This window comes from Uranotaenia lowii, chromosome 2 (assembly GCF_029784155.1).
Source record: "Uranotaenia lowii strain MFRU-FL chromosome 2, ASM2978415v1, whole genome shotgun sequence".
Classification (NCBI taxonomy): Eukaryota; Metazoa; Arthropoda; class Insecta; order Diptera; family Culicidae; genus Uranotaenia; species Uranotaenia lowii.
Window position 1 is genome coordinate 279,923,876 of NC_073692.1, and position 17,188 is coordinate 279,941,063.

The 17,188-nt window shown below is 38.8% G+C and overlaps 1 protein-coding gene across 20 annotated transcripts in view; it reads left to right on the plus strand.

Moving 5' to 3' along the window:
• The window catches only part of LOC129744717 (muscleblind-like protein 1), a 302,890-nt gene that overhangs the window by 83,255 nt on the left and 202,447 nt on the right, over nucleotides 1–17,188 (plus strand). The window lies entirely within an intron of this gene.

The window sequence follows — 17,188 nt, forward strand, 5'->3', positions numbered from 1 at the left end:
GTCTGTTGAAAATATTTAGTGTCACTTGCGGGGCCATTTCATATCATTCAGCTGATATCAGTTTAGGAAATTCATTTAAAATCGGATATCAATCTGCTTGGAGTAAAATCTTGTGTTATGAAACTGAGTTCTGATTTTTATTCTTGTTCTAAAATGTGAATTTAATTTTTTTCGTAATTTTTAAACCAAAATCTAACGAAAAAAATTCTTGACTGAACCAGCAAAAAAAAAAGCCAACGGCAATAACAAAGCGTAAAATGATAAATACCTACAGCCCGCATAATCAGGGGTGAAAAGTGAGCGCATAACGTTTGAATAATTTATTACCTTTCTGATAAGCGCACATAAGTGAGACTCCAGTTTGAGGGAAGGTATGTTCGCATATGCAAGAGGAATGTTCATCCTGGCATGTGTTATACTCCTACCAGAGCTGGCGCATATCTCATGGCGACATCATCGGTGGAATCGCGGCCTCTTCCGGTTCCAAACAGAAGAAGGATCCGTTGCACTACCGGGTTGACTGGAAGAAGAGATGGATTTTTATTCCGCGCACCATCACCGGGTAATGCTTCTTCATATTCATGAATGCGTCAGGCTGCCGTCGCTCAGCCCCAAGGAGATTCGAAAGTTTAGATGGCTGTGCGCGTCGCGCGTAAGGTGTTGCCATCTTCCGGAAGTACTTGGGCTCTCCTGACGTCCATCACCTGCACCCGTAACAGCAGGGGTTGAAGGGCAGGAATGACAACGCGATGCAATGTTGGTCGAATTACTTGTCTGTGTGGGTGTGGCAAGGAGCAAATCATGGGAAAAAGGTTACGTGCCATCGGAGGAGAGGCTTAAAAAACTTTATCTGTTCGAGGGTTCTAGTGGAGTGACCTTAAAGGACGATAACACTAGTTTTTATTGTTCGATTTTTAGAAAATTTTTGGAAATCTAGTACCGTAAAACGGGGTAAGATTGATAACTTTTTTCTTTTTTTATCGATTTTTTTTTGTTAAGGAGAATGTGGCATGTTTCATATTTTTAAAACCAGTACTGAACTCCTATGAACGTAAAACATGGTTGCAGAAATTTATTAGACCACTGTAAAATTGATTAAAAAATCGATTTCGACTTTGTTTAGAATTTGATGCTTTGGGGTAAAATTGATCAGTTTCTTATTTTGGCGGTTTAAATGAATTTTCTTGATCATAAACGATACAAATCACCTTCATAATATTTACAAATGCTAGAAATTGATAAACTAATGCCGCAGCCCGTGGCTTATAACCTTCAAGGATAACCTTCAAGTCTTCTAAGCCAATTCAATTAGATTCTAAGCCATTCCGATCCCATTCTGATCCCATTCCGATCCCGTTACGATCCCATTCCGATCCCATTTCGATCCCATTTCGATCCCATTTCGATCCCATTTCGAACCCATTCCGATCCCATTCAAAAACCATTCCGATCCCATTCCGATCCCATTCCGATCCCGTTTCGATCTCATTCCGATCCCATTCCAATCCCATTTCGAACCCATTTCGATCCCATTCAGAAGCCATTCAGAAACTATTCCGATCCCATTTCGATCACATCTCGATCTTATTCTGATCCCATTCCGATCCCATTATAAACCATACCGATCCCATCTCGATCCCATTTCGATCCCATTTCGATCCCATCTCGATCTCATTCTGATCCCATTCCGATCCCATTCCGATCCCATTCCGATCCCATTCTGATCCCATTCCGATCTTATTCTGATCCCATTCCGATTCCATTCCGATCCCATTCCGATCCCATTCCGATCCCATTCAGAAACCATTCCGATCCCATTTCGATCTCATTCCGATCCCAATCCGATCCCATTTTGATCCCATTCCGATTCCATTACGATCCCATCTAGAAACCATTCCGATCCCATTTCGATCTCATTCCGATCCCAATGCGATCCCATTTCGATCCCATTCCGATCCAATCCAGAAACCATTCCGATCCCATTTCGATCCCATTTCGATCCCATTTCGATCTCATTCTGATCCCATTCCGATCCCATTTCGATCGCATTCAGAAACCATTCCGATCCTATTCCGATCCCATTTCGATCTCATTCCGATCCCATTCTGATCCCATTCCGATCCCATTCCGATCCCGTTTCGATCTCATTCCGATCTCATTCCGATCTCATTCCAATCCCATTTCGATCCCATTTCAAACCCATTTCGATCCCATTCAGAAATTATTCAGAAACCATTCCGATCCCATTTCGATCCCATTTCGATCACATCTCGATCTCATTCTGATCCCATTCCGATCCCATTCAGAAACCATTCCGATCCCATTCCGATCCCATTCCGATCCCATTTCGAACCCATTTCGATCCCATCTCGATCTCATTCTTACCCCATTCCGATCCCATTCCGATCCCATTCCGCTCCCATTCCGATCCCATTCCGATCCCATTCCGATCTCATTCCGATCCCATTCTGATCCCATTCTGATCCCAATCCGATCTTATTCTGATCCCATTCCGATCCCATTCCGATCCCAATCCGATCCCGTTCCGATCCCATTCAGAAACCATTCCGATCCCATTTCGATCTCATTCCGATCCCATTTCGATCCCATTCCGATCCCATTCTGAACCCATCTAGAAACCATTCAGATCCCATTTGGATCTCATTCCGATCCCAATCTGATCCAAATTTCGATCCCATTCCGATCGCATCCCGAAACCATTCCGATCCCATTTCGATCCCATTTCGATCTCATTCTGATCCCATTCCGATCCCATTCCGATCGCATTCAGAAACCATTTCGATCCCATTCCGATCCCATTTCGATCTCATTCCGATCCCATTCTGATCCCATTCCGATCCCATCCTGATCCCATTCCGATCCACTTCTGATCCCATTACGATCTCATTTCGATCCCATCCCGATCCCATCCCGTTCCCATTCTGATCCCATTTCGATCGCATTCCGATCCCATTCCGATTCCATTCCGATACCATTCCCATCCCATTCCGATCTTATTCCTATCCCATTCCGACCCCATTTCCATCCCATTCCCATCCCATTCCCATCTCAGTTTCATTCAAAGACAAAGGATGATTAAAAAACCACCGGCCGAATGACAGACGGCCAATGCAGTGCGTTTTTTTGGTGGTGGGGCAGAAGGACTTTGACAATAAACCGTTGTTGGCTAACTGACTCAGTTAGTACACTGGTTAAGTTATCGAACTGTCAAGAAATAAGAATGATGCGTTGGGTTCGATTCCCACCTTTTTTTTTGATAAATTATCCAATAAAAACCCCATAAAATGTTTTTCTTACTTCGCTTGAATGTAGTGTAACACCCTGGATGCGGCTCTGGCGATAACGAGGACGAAAGACGAGGTAAAACGGACAGGCAGTCGATGTCGAAATATGAATTAAGACAGACCTACTCAGAATTATGGAAATTAAAAAGTAAATCTTAATAGTTGAAGTAAAAATCGTTACATCTGGGGGCTCAACCGGGATTTTACCCATTCCAAGCCATTTAAAACGGAAAAAATATTGAGTTTAACACAGCTTATTGTGGTTTTTGAACAATTGAATAATAATGATAAGTGGACAAAATAGTTGTGGTCAATAAAAATTTCCACGTGGTTACGACCTTGTTATTAAATATTTTAATCGCTGAAATATTATAAAATTGGCTTATAAATACAAGGCTAGTGAAAGCCTTGAGAAGGTGAGTAGCGTTCCTTTCGAATTTACACAACCTGTTGGAGCTACTGGTCTTGAAAAATTCCAGAAATATGTGGAACTTCGCATAAAGTTCCCGAGGAGGAACAGGTGGACGCATGTCGGCACCGAAGGTGGTTCCGCGACCTTCAATTCCTGGGTTGGACAAAATAGGAAGGCAATCATCGCCAGTCAACGTAGAAAATTCAACAATACATTATCTCACGTCCGGCATATCATCGTTTGTAACACCCGGACCATCACGAAGCAGTACCGATACTGTCCCACCGAATCTTTCATCGGAGCCTGCTAGAGACTGTAATAAAACAACTCAGCATTCTGATCAACCTGTCATGGATATGCTCGCCAACATCACCGGAACCCTTAACAATTTGTTAACCCGAATTGAAGCCGTTGAACATAACCAAAAAACGAATCAGTACCGTACAACTGAAACAGCAACAAGAGAAGAAAACGAAGCACCGTCCGTTGGAGGAAACCCGTGGCATGATATCAGCACTTTTTTGCAACGTCCTGCACAAACTTGGAATGGCAATACACGCACCAATAATTTACCACAAGAACAGTTCGGCACTTTTCCAAACATATCAGAGAAAGTATTGATATTCCAAAACCTTCTTTCAACGGAAATTTAGAGGAAAAACATCCTGAAGAGTTCCTTGAGGAAATTCGCCAGTATTCAACAGCGTATAACATCGATCGCCGTAGTGCCCTACAACTTGCTCTTTCATGCCTCGACGGTGAAGCCAGAACATGGGCACGTGGATTCGGATACCTTCTTCACGATTACGAACAATTTTGCTCTCAATTTATCCAGCAGTATTGGGGGTTCAGAGTCCAAAGAACAGTACGTGACGAAATTATGTTTGGAACATACGTATCCAAAACTCCATCGGGAATGGCGGATTATTTTTTGGGACTTGTTACCAAAGCGCGTTACTTGAGTGCCCCTCTTTCTGAAATTGAATTTGTTATGCACCTTAGCAATCATTTTCCCAAAAACGTCGCTGCTAGACTTGCTACTTGCACCGATATAAAATCTGCCTACTCACAACTTCAGGTCGAAGATTACCACAACAACAATTTTCAACGAAATAACGCTTCTTGGAGATCTCGAAACGAAGGAGGACATGCGCAGACTAATCCGCGGAGCTGGAGAAACCCAACAAACCAGAATGTCGAAGGCACGATCTCAAACCGTGCCGTTCGGGTGACCACTACAACCGCAGATAGAGATGACGATCATGATTCTGAGTTGCACTCAGTGGCCAATATATTCGTGGGTTCCAGAGAACATCAACAAGACGACGATCATCAAAAACCGAATATTAGATTCCAAAAATCCCCCGTCATTGAGGTTACCATTGACAATCTGAAAAAATGTCATTGATTGATAGTGGTAGCGAGTTGAGTTGCATCGATGGCAAGCTATACGAGGAATTGAAAGCGCAGGGGGCACGATTTGGAGTGTTGCCTGTGCGAAACACTACGATTCAAGGGGCGTATGGCAAGAAAAAGAAAACAGTTAACACTCAAATCTCCATTCCGTTAGAAATTCGTGGCCATACTTTTAATGTTCCCTTAATCGTGGTAGACGAACTGTGTCATCCAATAATACTCGGCATGGATACTTTACACTTCCTTAATGCAAGATTGAATTTTAGAACCAGAGAAGTTGATTTGACTATCAATGATGAAGAAGTCAAATTATCGTTTGTCCTGGGACCAAAAAACACAAAATCGATATCAATAAGAGCTGTTTTCTCAGAAGATGGTGTTGATCACAATCTGCAGCCTGGTTTCCATGACGGATTTGATGGCATGTCACCACTACTATGCGAAATGGAACTCCATCGAGCAGAGTTTCCAAAAGATGATCTTCCTGAGATCCAGAAGGTACCCCGGACTCTGCAGTGCTCACGAGTGTATTCACGAATTAACATTACTAGCTCATATTGGCAAATCCCCATTAAAAAAGAGCATCGAATGAACACTGGGTGCTCTTCTGGCAACAGAATTTGCGTCTTCAATGTGCACCCGTTCAGTATCACGGCAGTTGATCCTGTATTCTATGAAACGGGTTTGATCGTCAAAAAGTTTCCCTGCGTATACGAAGGACCATATCGTGTCGGAAAATTAGGGCAGCCCGACTTTTACCAACTTCAGTATCTTGACCGTGCCAAGCTAAGAGGAATGAAACCGTGTGTGGAAAAATTGATGCTGAAGGACTAGTCGCAAACTTCCGCAGCCGGTGCGTTTGCTAGAGGGGGGACGCTGTAACACCCTGGATGCGGCTCTGGCGATAACGTGTCGTCTCATACTTTCATCTGCATTCAAAATAGCTACACTTTATTATGATCCTGTGATTAAATTTTTTAGTGTAAATAAATTAAACTCTCGTTTCCTCGAAATATAACATTTTTGGCATTCGAGACGTTTTTTATTGAACCCACAATAAAGCAAAGCTGCAAAGGCTTATCACAAAGCTGAGGCACTTTGGAGCAAGCACTTTTTTCACTCTTATTTTGCATCTCTAACTACACACTTTTCTGATAGGTACCTAGACCTACCTTTATCTACTACCCAAACTACTTACTCAAACAAGAAGACATTTTCTAAACGAGTAGGACTTATCGGAGTATATTGAGATGCACAACACAGACCGACCAAAAAAATGCGCCATCTCTTCATGTGACATTTTCCACACTAGAACAGAGACTTGTCGTATGATAAAATATGCTAAATACCTACATCACTTTGGCCTCTGCTTCAGGGTGTTTTTTTTTTACTTTCTCGCTTCCTGTAAGGTTTGTTAGAACGACAAGGTGGATGGTTGATGGAATCAAGCTACTTTGCACTCAAGGTAGATCTTTTTTGGGAAGTTTTTTCTTCTGCTCTCTCGTCTGATGAAATCAATCAGTGCAGGTTGATACAGCGTAGTTTTCTCGGAATGAAGACAGATTGCATGCTGCTTCATGCTTATTTATGATTTCTTTTTTGTTAACTTAAGTAGCAGTGATTTAAGTGATGATTGGAAATTGCTCGCCAAAAGCTCAAGAAAATTGTTCTGAATCTTGTTCCGGAAAAACGAAACTAGGAAATTCTCTTTAATGTCTTACTCAGAAAATTGGCTTCTTACAAAATCAGGAACATCGATTTAATAAAGACTTCCATCTGCTCCTCAAACACTGCCAGAAAGTTTGAAGTATTGACTTTCGGATGCTTGTTCTGAAATTTTTCCTTTACGTTCCACATACTTGTGAACACAAGAAACAAGAAAAAACTTGATTTTTTTTGCTCATCATAATACACCCTCGACGTCTGTTTTCCATCATCAAGGCGACGTCCTGCGACTTCGGGGGCGGAAATGTTTCAGTTATTAAAGTTTCTTTGTCAAATAAACCAAGCGACACTTGGAAATAATGTTTCCCTGCTGTTTCGCCCACCAAATTCATCGGAGGAGCTGAAAAAGAACATAACCAGACTTTCGCCGTGTCGAGTCGAGTCGAGATAGTTGAAAAACCAAAATACTCCGGTGCGTCTCCGCGCCGTGTTTCTCCTGAAGGTCTGCTGTTGTTGTCGTCGTTTTTAGAAGCCAATTCCATCATCATCATCTTCGTCGTCGTCGCCCATTTGCCAAAGATTCAGCGGAGCCCAAAAACAACTCCCGGTAGGGGGGGATGAATGCCAAAAGGAATATCGTCGTCACCCGATATGGTTTCATAATTAGAAAAGTTTGCCCCGGAATGGTGCAGTGCCGTGCCGTGCCGGCTAATACCTTTGATGGAGAGAAGAAAACAGAAAGTGGCCAATAATTTCGAGGGAGGTAGGGGATCTTCATATTGATGAGACACAATGCAACACAAAAACACTCATCCACTTAGAAGCTTCGAAGGTGGTGTTGCGGATGGCGGCTAATTCAATCATGGTTGGTCGAAAAAAGTTCGTCCGGGAGGCAGTTTTTGTCATGTTTCGAAACATCCGGTGTGGAGGATTTAGTGAGTGTTTTGGAAAAAATATTGTCTGAGCACATATTCTTGCAGGGAAAATGTGATATTGTTTGGTCCAGTTATGATGAAAAGTGCATCGAGCTACCAACGTTCTCTGTTCGATTCCAAAGAAAAAATTAGCAGCATCCATTATTTCGATCAGTATTTGCTAAAAGTTCCCAAAACCTTCGTTGTCATCCAATTTCGGGCCAGAACTCGTCGCAGCAATTTGCATCGTCACCAAACCGGCTGCCAAAGTCGTGGCAAAATGAATCCAACTCACGATCCGACTTCAAACTGCACGTACTTTTGAAAATTGAAAAATTTTCTCACTCACCTCTCTAGTTGATGGTGGTTGGTATTTGGGGGTGAATTGTAAAGTTTCTAGACATTCAATGGTGGCAGCAAGTTGCTTCCAGAAAACATTACCCACAAGTTTCCTGTCCTTTGAAGATGGCGATGATGATGCTGACAGCGAGGAAACCGGCAGCACGAATGAGGTCCTTACTCCCTGGACCGGTTCGGTCATGCGTTTATTTTCTGCTGAAACTGAAGATTCACTATCCTGTGGTGTGTTGTCATTGCTCGGAAACATAAAGTTCGTTATTAGTATTCAGAGGGCATTTTTCAAATACCTGACCCGCAAGCAGCGCATCTTTCTATACGGTGGGCCCCAGGATGAGCTGTATTTTTTGCCTGTTATTGTTGGAAACGTTCATGACTATTCAATATCCTTTTTCGGTGCGGCTTCTTTCTCATTTGAACTGAGGCAGAGGCGTAATAGGAATAAATTATACAAGAAAATTCATAATAAAAAAGTACCCCACGTAAGTTTTGATTTTTTGAAATATTATTTTTATTAAACTTAAATTTATTAGAAAAATTAAAGGTAAACAAATTGAAGCAGTTATGATGAGGGAAACACTCAATACAGTTTTCAGCAGCTCCTTCAAATACAGTAAATAGAGTTCAACGAAAGAAATGCTTCTTTCAGTTGGTATTAAAAACCGTTTTGTGTCGATTAAAATCTGCGCTACCTAAGCCAATCCGTCAATTTCCACCGGAAGGCCGAAACAAAACAATCAGCAGCAGCTGCATTAAAAATCTACGCTTCCTAAGCCAATCCGTCTTTTTCCACTGGAAGAACAAATCAAAACAAACATTCAACAGAAGCAGCCTTTAAAAAGCGCTTCCTAAGCCAATTCCGTCTTTTTCATCGGGAGGCCAAATCAAATCAATCAATCAGCATCAGCCTTAAAAAACTGCGCTTTCTAAGCCAATCCGTCTTTTCCACCGGAATATCAAATCAAAACAAACAATCAGCAGCAGCAGCCTTAAAAATTTGCGATTGCTAAGCTAATCCGTCTTTTTCGCCGGGAGGTTAAATCAAATCCATCAATCAGCATCAGCCTTAAAAATCTGTGCTTCCTAAGCCAATCCGTCTTTTTCCACCGGAAGATCAAATCAAAACAAACAATCAGCAGCAGCAGCCTTAAAAACCTGAGCTTCACAAGTGAACCGTTTTTTTCCCACCGGAAGGCCAAATCATAACAAACAATCCACAACAGCAGCCATTAAAATCTGCGCTTTCAAAGCCAATGCGCCTTTTACCACTGGAACGCCAAATCATTACAAAGAATCAGCCGCATCAGCCTTTAAACACTGCGCTTCTCAAGCCAATCCGTCTTTTACGACTGGAAAGCCAAATCAAAACAAACAATCTACAGCAGCAGCCATTAAACTCTGCGCTTTCCAAGGAAATCCGTCTTTCGCCGGAAGATTGAAACACAACAAACAACAGCAGCAGCTTTAGAAGTCTGCGATTCGTAAGCCAATTCGTCTTCATCCTCCGGAAGACCAAATCATAACAAACAATCAGCAGCAGCAGCCTTGAAAATCTGCGCTTCCCAAGCCAATCCGTCTATTACCACTGGCAGGCCAAAACAAAACAAACAATCTGTAGCAGTAGCCTTAAAAACTTGCGCTTTATAAGTCAACCGTTTTTCCCACCGGAAGGTCAAATCAAATCAAACAATCCACAACAGCAGCCTTAAAAATCTGCGCTTCCTAATCGAATATGTCTTTCACCACTGAAACGTCAAATCATAACAAAGAATTAACAGCATCAGCCTTTAAAATCTGCGCTCCCTAAGCCAATCCGTTTCTTTCCATTGAAACGCCAAATCAAAACAAACAATCAGCAGTAGCATCCTTTAAGATCTGCGCTTCCTAAGCCTTCTTTTTCCACTGGAATAACAAATCATAACAAAAAATAAGCAGCAGCAGCCTTTAAAATCTGCGCTTCCTAAGCCAACTCCGTCTTATTTCACCGGGATGCCAAATCAAATCAATCAATCAGCAGCAGCCTTAAAAATCTGCGCTTCCTACATCAATTCCGTCTTTTTTCACCGGGAGGCCATATCAAATCAATCAATCAGTGGCAGCCTTAAAAATCTGCGCTTCCTAAGCAAATCCGTCTTCAAATTCCGTCAAAAGAAACAATCAGAAGCGGCAGCCTTTAAATTCTGCGCTTCCTAAGCCACCTTAGTCTTTTTTCCACCGGAAGGTCGAAACTAAACAATCAGCAGCAGCAGCCTTAAAAATCTGTGCTTTCTTCGCCAATCCGTCTTTGTCAACTAGAACGCCAAATCATGACAAAAAATCAGCAACCTTTAAAATCTGCGCTTCCCAAGCCAATTCCGTCGTTTTAAACGGGAGGCCAAATCAAATCAATCAATCAATCAGCAGCAGTCTTAATAATCTGCGCTTTCTAAGCCAATCCGTCTTCATCCACCGGAAGACCAAATCATAACAAACAATCAGAAGCAGCCTTGATAATCTGCGCTTCCTAAGCCAATCCGTCTTCATCCTCCGAAATGCCAAAACGAAACAAACAATCAGTAGCAGCAGCAGCAGCCTTAAAAATCTACGCTTCCACCGGAAAACCAAATCATAACAAACAATCAGCAGCAGCAGCCTTTAAAATTTTCGCTTCCTTAGCCAATTCCGTTTTTTTTTTTTTCACCGGGATGCCGAATCAAATTAATTAATCAGCAATAGCCTTGAAAATCTGTGCTTTCTAAGCCAAACCGTCTTCATCCACCGGTAAAACAAATCAAAACAAAAAATCAGCAGCAGCTTTTAAAATTTGCGCTTCCCAAGCCAATTCGGTCTTTTTCACCGGGAAGCCAAATCAAATCAATTATCCAGCAGCAGCCTAAAAAATCTGCGCTTTCTTAGCCAATCCGTCTTCATCCACTGGAAGACCAAATCATAAAAAAAAATCAGCAGTAGCAACGTTAAAAATTTGCGCTTCCTAAGCCAATCCGGAAAGTCGAAACAAAAAATCTATGCTTCCTAAGCCAACCCGTTATTCCATCCGAAGGCCAAATCAAAACAAACAATCAGCAGCAGCAGCCTTAAAAATCTGCGCTTCCCAAGCCAACGTAGAATATCACACAACGAGATGAATTTTTAAATAATTTTCAAACCTTTAATTTAGTACACCTCTCTGAGTCACCTGAGTTAAACAAGAAGTTAAATTTTTTCAAACTCATTAAGCTACCATGAATCAAAAACAATCAATGGCTGTCTAGGACGTTTTGGTGAAAATCCACTTGTGACGCTCCAACTCATCGCTCCCTTCAATTATTTCAAATCCAACTGGTAGTTGCCTAGTGGCCTGGCCGCTCAATTCCGGCCCATCACGAAAACGGCCCCAATTCAGCAGGGAAATTGCCATCGCCAGCCAGACACCAGCCAGAATGGAAACCGGGCTTCTGTAGTGTTCGGTCGGATACGCTTCGCCTTTTATTCCTTCACTGTCTGAGTCTGTTTGTTTCTGTCTCTGGTTCTGAATTTTTCTATCTCTTCCCGAAATCCGGAAGGAAGGAAACGTCATTTTGCGGTCGCCTCTCCTTGAGTTTCCTTCCCCCGTCTACGGATCTTCTGCGTGTTATTATCGAATATGAATTTTGTGGCTTGATTTTTTTTTTTGTTGCAGCCATTTTCGCTGCTAGTTTTCGTGTTCAATACAGAACGAGATTCACCATCGCACAATAATGATGAGCCGATGTCGATGATTTTGATGATGCAGATATGGCCCCATTTGGGGAGTTCAAAGAAATTCATGATGGTGGATGAAGGAAAAAAGGAAACCGACTTATGCCCCTGATCTTGTGACGACGGACGACGAGCAAAATGTGCGAAATGGCGAAATCGAATCGATTCCCCAAAGGCCGTCGTTCGTCGCCGATTGGTACGCTCAATTGAAATCGATACTGCTTATGTTGGAAGAAATCTTTTTTTTTCTGCTCAAATAAGTATATTGATTCCGTTGAATTTTGCCGAAGAAGAACACGTTAAAGTGATATCTTATCTCTAGCGTAAATTCCCTCAAGGGTTTGGTTTATCTGATATTCTGATTCGATAATTATTTTTCAGCCAATTCCACGGCATTGCAGATCTCAAGTCGGTTCACGAATTCGGTTCCAATCAATTCGAACGGTTCAAATTTGCCTGCATTGAGAAAAAAAAACACATAAATGTATGCACGACAAATACTTGCCCAAGTTTTTCTCTAAATGGAAATTCCGTTCCGATTGGTAGTGAAAAAAAAATCAAATAACTGCAAGGGAAAAATAAGGAAACTTCGGCCGGAAGACGGCCATGATGAGCCGTACGTGATCGGGATGATTAATGTTCCGTGGCAGAAAATTGTTGAGGCCTTTTCCTTCCAAGCAAATTTTGCAGATATAACGACGTGGAATTGCTGCATTGAAGAAAGAAATACAGTGAAGACAACGGCTTCACCAATAATAACTTCTCTAATTTTGATTGGTTTTTTTTTCAACAAACTTTAAGCCTGTTTTATTTAAAAAATATTTCAGTGCTAAAATCAACAAACATTTTAAACCAAATTGTGGTCTTTTTCTTATTTTTTTTTATTTGTAAATTATCGATCCAAAAAAATAAAGAAACTCAAACCGAGATCAACAGAAGGAAGAAAAAAAACATGATTTATTTCCATTCAGAATAGTTCTGTCTCCTCTAGGCGATTGATTTCTGGCAATCAAAATTACGGCACATCATTTGCCGAATTTTCACGGAGTTCATCGGTATTCGTTTGGAGTTTCCCGCTTTCTAAACTTTTTTTTTTCCCCGACACATTTTCTGCCATTCATCGGGGGTTGCGTTGGTTTTTGGGATTGGTTTACGGTTTTTTCGCTCGCTCTTCTAAATTATATTGATTTCTATTTACTTCCAAGGTTACGAAGCTTGTTTCAAGGATGAGGTGGAAGCATGATTTTGTTTTTCTTCTCTCACTTGTTATTTTTTCTCTGTACAGCAAAAATCGAAAAATCAGTCTGGAAATTAATTTAACAATTGGCTTACGATTTGCGAACTGTTTCATCAATGAAATCAAAATCGTGGTTGTAGGTCAAATAGTAAACAGGAAAATGGCAGTTCTTTAAAGTTTTTCCGAAATTTATTTCAAAACTTCCATTTTCTTAAAAAAAATACTTATAAATTTTTTTCTCTTCTATTTTCAGGTATGTACAGTTTAACATTTAAAAGTGTGGTGAGTACGAACATTAAAATTTAATATGTTGAAAATTACATTTTTTTCATCAAACAACCAGCCCAAAAATTAAAAAGGTTTAAATTTAAAATAGGTGCTGAAAATTGCGTGTATCTCTAAAAAAATATGGGAAACTTGTGAATTGAATTTAATACAATTTATCAAGTTTGTTTTCTTTCGAATTAAGTAAATATCTTGAGTGATTGATTTGAAGTTTGTTTAAATTTATTTATCATTATTTATTTGAATTTTTTAATTAGAGCTCCTGCGTTAGAACAATTTTATGGAATGAAATAGATATGATTTTTTAATACTTCAGAACGAATTCCTGACTATTTCTGAAATGTCACATGTCCCTCATCACTTAAAAATTAAAGGGAATCGGGACAGATTCGAGACAGCTCTATCAATCTTGATGAATTACGTCAAAGGAAATAGAATGTTCCATCGAGTTTATTTCAAATGGTTTTGATTCTTAATTTACATCTAGGATTCCAGTAAAAAGTTCCGAAAACTTGCTTGATTGTTTTCCCCTTAAATGTATGCACCATCGATAACATTCCCTTGAGTTTATATGTAAAAGTGGTGATAAAAAAAAGTAATACACACTATATTGAAAAAAAATCTCCACGACCCGATGGTCTATCTTAAATTTTCAATTTAATTTTGCTCAGATGACTCCACAGCTTACTGGAAAAATGTACACCAAAGTCCTAAAACATAAACTGGAAAAATATACATTGGGGAAAACAAGAATAAGGTTGCTAAAATTTCTTCAGCACGTATCCGAGCCTAGCAAATCCTGGCTTTTTTATCTAAAAACCTGGCAAAGCCAAGGCATTTGATTTCAAAAAAGAAATCATCAAATTTTAAATCGTAATTTAGGCTTCCAAAAAACCATTTCATTTCAATAATACTATGATCGATTCAATAATACTTGCTCCAAAAATTTCATTTTAGGCGCCTTATTTAAAAAATTCTATACCGTATTTTGTTTTTTTTTTCTATGATTTGGGGAAAAATATACATTGGGCAAAACAAAAATAAGGTTGACAAAATTTCTTCAGCACGTATCTTTGCATATTTTATCTAAAAACCTGGCAAAATCATGGCATTTAATTTAAAAATAGTCGAACAAAAATCCGGGCAATATTCGGGCATATTTTTTTATCCAAAAAATTCAACAGCAAATTTCAAATCGTAATTTAGGCTCCCAAAAATCCATTTCATTTCAACGATACTATCATCATTTCAATAATACTTGCTCCAAAAATTTAGTTTTGGGCGCATAGTTAAAAAAATCTACAACGTAATTTGTTTTTTTTTTATTTGAGAAAAAATATATATTGAGGAAAACAAGAATAAGGTTGACAAAATTTCTTCAGCACGAATCCGAGCAGAGCAAATCCTGCCTTTTTTTTATCTAAAAACCTGTCAAAATCAGGCCATTTGATTTCAAAACAGTGGAACAAAAATCCAGGCAAATTTTTTTCATCAAAACTTATCAGCAAATTTTAAATCGTAATTTAGGCTCCCAAAAACCCATTTCATTTCAATAATACTATGATCATTTTAATAATACTTGCTCCAAAAATTTCGTTTTGGGCGCCTAATTCAAAAATTCTATAACGTAATATGTTTTACTTTCTTTGATTTGGGGAAAAATAAACATTGGGGAAAACAAAAATAAGGTTGACAAAATTTCTTCAGCACGTATCCGATCCGAATAAATCCTGGTTTTTTTTATCGAAAAACCTGGCAAAATCAGGGCATTTGATTTCAAAATAGTCGAACAAAAATCCGGAAAAAAAAATTTTTCCTCAAAACTTATCAGCAAATTTTAAATTGTAATTTAGGCTTCCAAATACCATTTCATTTCAATAATACTTGCTATAAGAATTTCGTTTTGGGCGCCTAATTATAAAATTCTATAATGTAATTTGTTTTTTTTTTTGCTTGATTGCTCATTTTTTTCCGAGAAAACGCGCTTCAAAGTTTTCTTTTTTTTCCTAGTTTTTCAAACATGTTTCAGAGAGTTCTAACTTTCGTTCGTTTGAAAAAGTCTCAAGAAATTTATTTATAAATCTGAAAATTTCGCCATTTTTATGTACGATGAATCATGAAAAATCGTTATGGATAATAAACCTAAAGTTGATTATTTTTGCACTTTTACCTCTTTGGATCTAAAGACCTCATAACGTACTTTTTCATACCTTCAAACTTTCGACAAAGCAGATTATTTACAAATCATAATTTTAAGGAGTCACTTATCACAAATCTTTAATTTCGAAAGGGGGATTGTGATATTATTATGAGATGAATTACAAGTTTTAAACTGCATTTTTTTTTATTCGAGGGCAGAGCTTGATAATTAAAATTTGATAACAAAAATAACGAATACGGTCATTCATTTTTTATTTTTCAAATTATAATGTGCCTGCATTTGATATCCGAGTTTTGTAGAATTCTTCTGGCTGTTTTCTCAGATACACAATCAATGCATTGCAATGCTTTTTTTTAAATATTACAATGCTCATTATTTTTCCTAACGATTGAGCCGTTTTTAACAAAAAAAAAATGACAAAAAATGCTCTATATTCAATTTTTTTTGTAGTTAGATAAAAAATTTAAAATTATAGACTGACTTTGAATTCCTATCTGGATGACTTAACCTAAGTAGCTCAGGCACTGAATTTTTATTTGAAAATCTTTATTGCTGAAGCCACTTGCTTTTTAGAAGTTGTATTCTGCCTTATAATTTGAATTTGAATGGTATTTTTTTGGTTCACAAGTATATTACTAAAGGAAAATTTGGATTTTAATTTGGACTACGATTTTTTCAACTGAAACTTTATTGTGAGGATGAACATTTAATCAGGATTGATCTCTCGAGTTAGAATAAACGGTCTGCAGTTTTATTTTGCACTAGCTGACCCGGTGTGCTTTCTTACCCTTTCCATGGAAAAAATATTCGTGAAAATTATTATAACTAAAGTAAATTTCCTCTTTAATTAAATTTCAACTTTATTCAGAAGCGAACTATTTTTCATGTCATCTGAGCTTCTCAATGTAACTTGAAGGTTTGATGGTTTAAGAAGCAATTCGTTAGAAAATAGGAGGGTTCTTCAATACAATAAAAAAAACCCCTTGAAATAAAAAAATGCACCTTTTTGAAGCGGGAGGAGCATTCAGATACAGGCAAATTTGTACATGATCAGAAGGTGTGCCCAACTTCATGAAAACACTCAGACATGGGATTTGTTTATAATACGTATGTTACATTTATTAAATATGAGATTCTTCAATCAATAAAATAGGAAGCGTCTATCAATAGAATGCATGATCTAATTGTGTAATCTAATTGTCAATTCTATAATTCATCATACTATGTAAATACGCTTACGATATCCATTTTTAACAAAAATCCTTCAAGGATTGTTGGAACTTTGTAAATGTTTTGTTAGTTTTGTATGGGAGCCCCCTCCCCCTTTTCGAATTTGAAGGGATTTGAAAGTATCATAGTAATCATTCCTGGAAAACGGCTACATACCCAATTTAACGTTTATCGGTTCAGTAAACTCCGAAAATTGTTCAAATTGCGTCATAATTTCATTGATTTTGTATGGAAGCCCCCCTGCATTAAATCAAAAAGGTTTGAAAGTGAAATCATTCCCAGTTTTGAAATCGTCTAAAAACCAATTTCACGTTTATCGTTGAGTTAGTTTCCGAAAATTGTTCAAATTGTTTAAAATTTTTGTTAATTTTGTGTTGGAGACCCCCCCCCCTTTTTTGGATTTCGAGGGGTTTGAAAGTATCATAGAAATCATTCCCGGTCTTGAAAACGGCCACATATCAAATTTTACGTTAATCGGTTAAATAAATT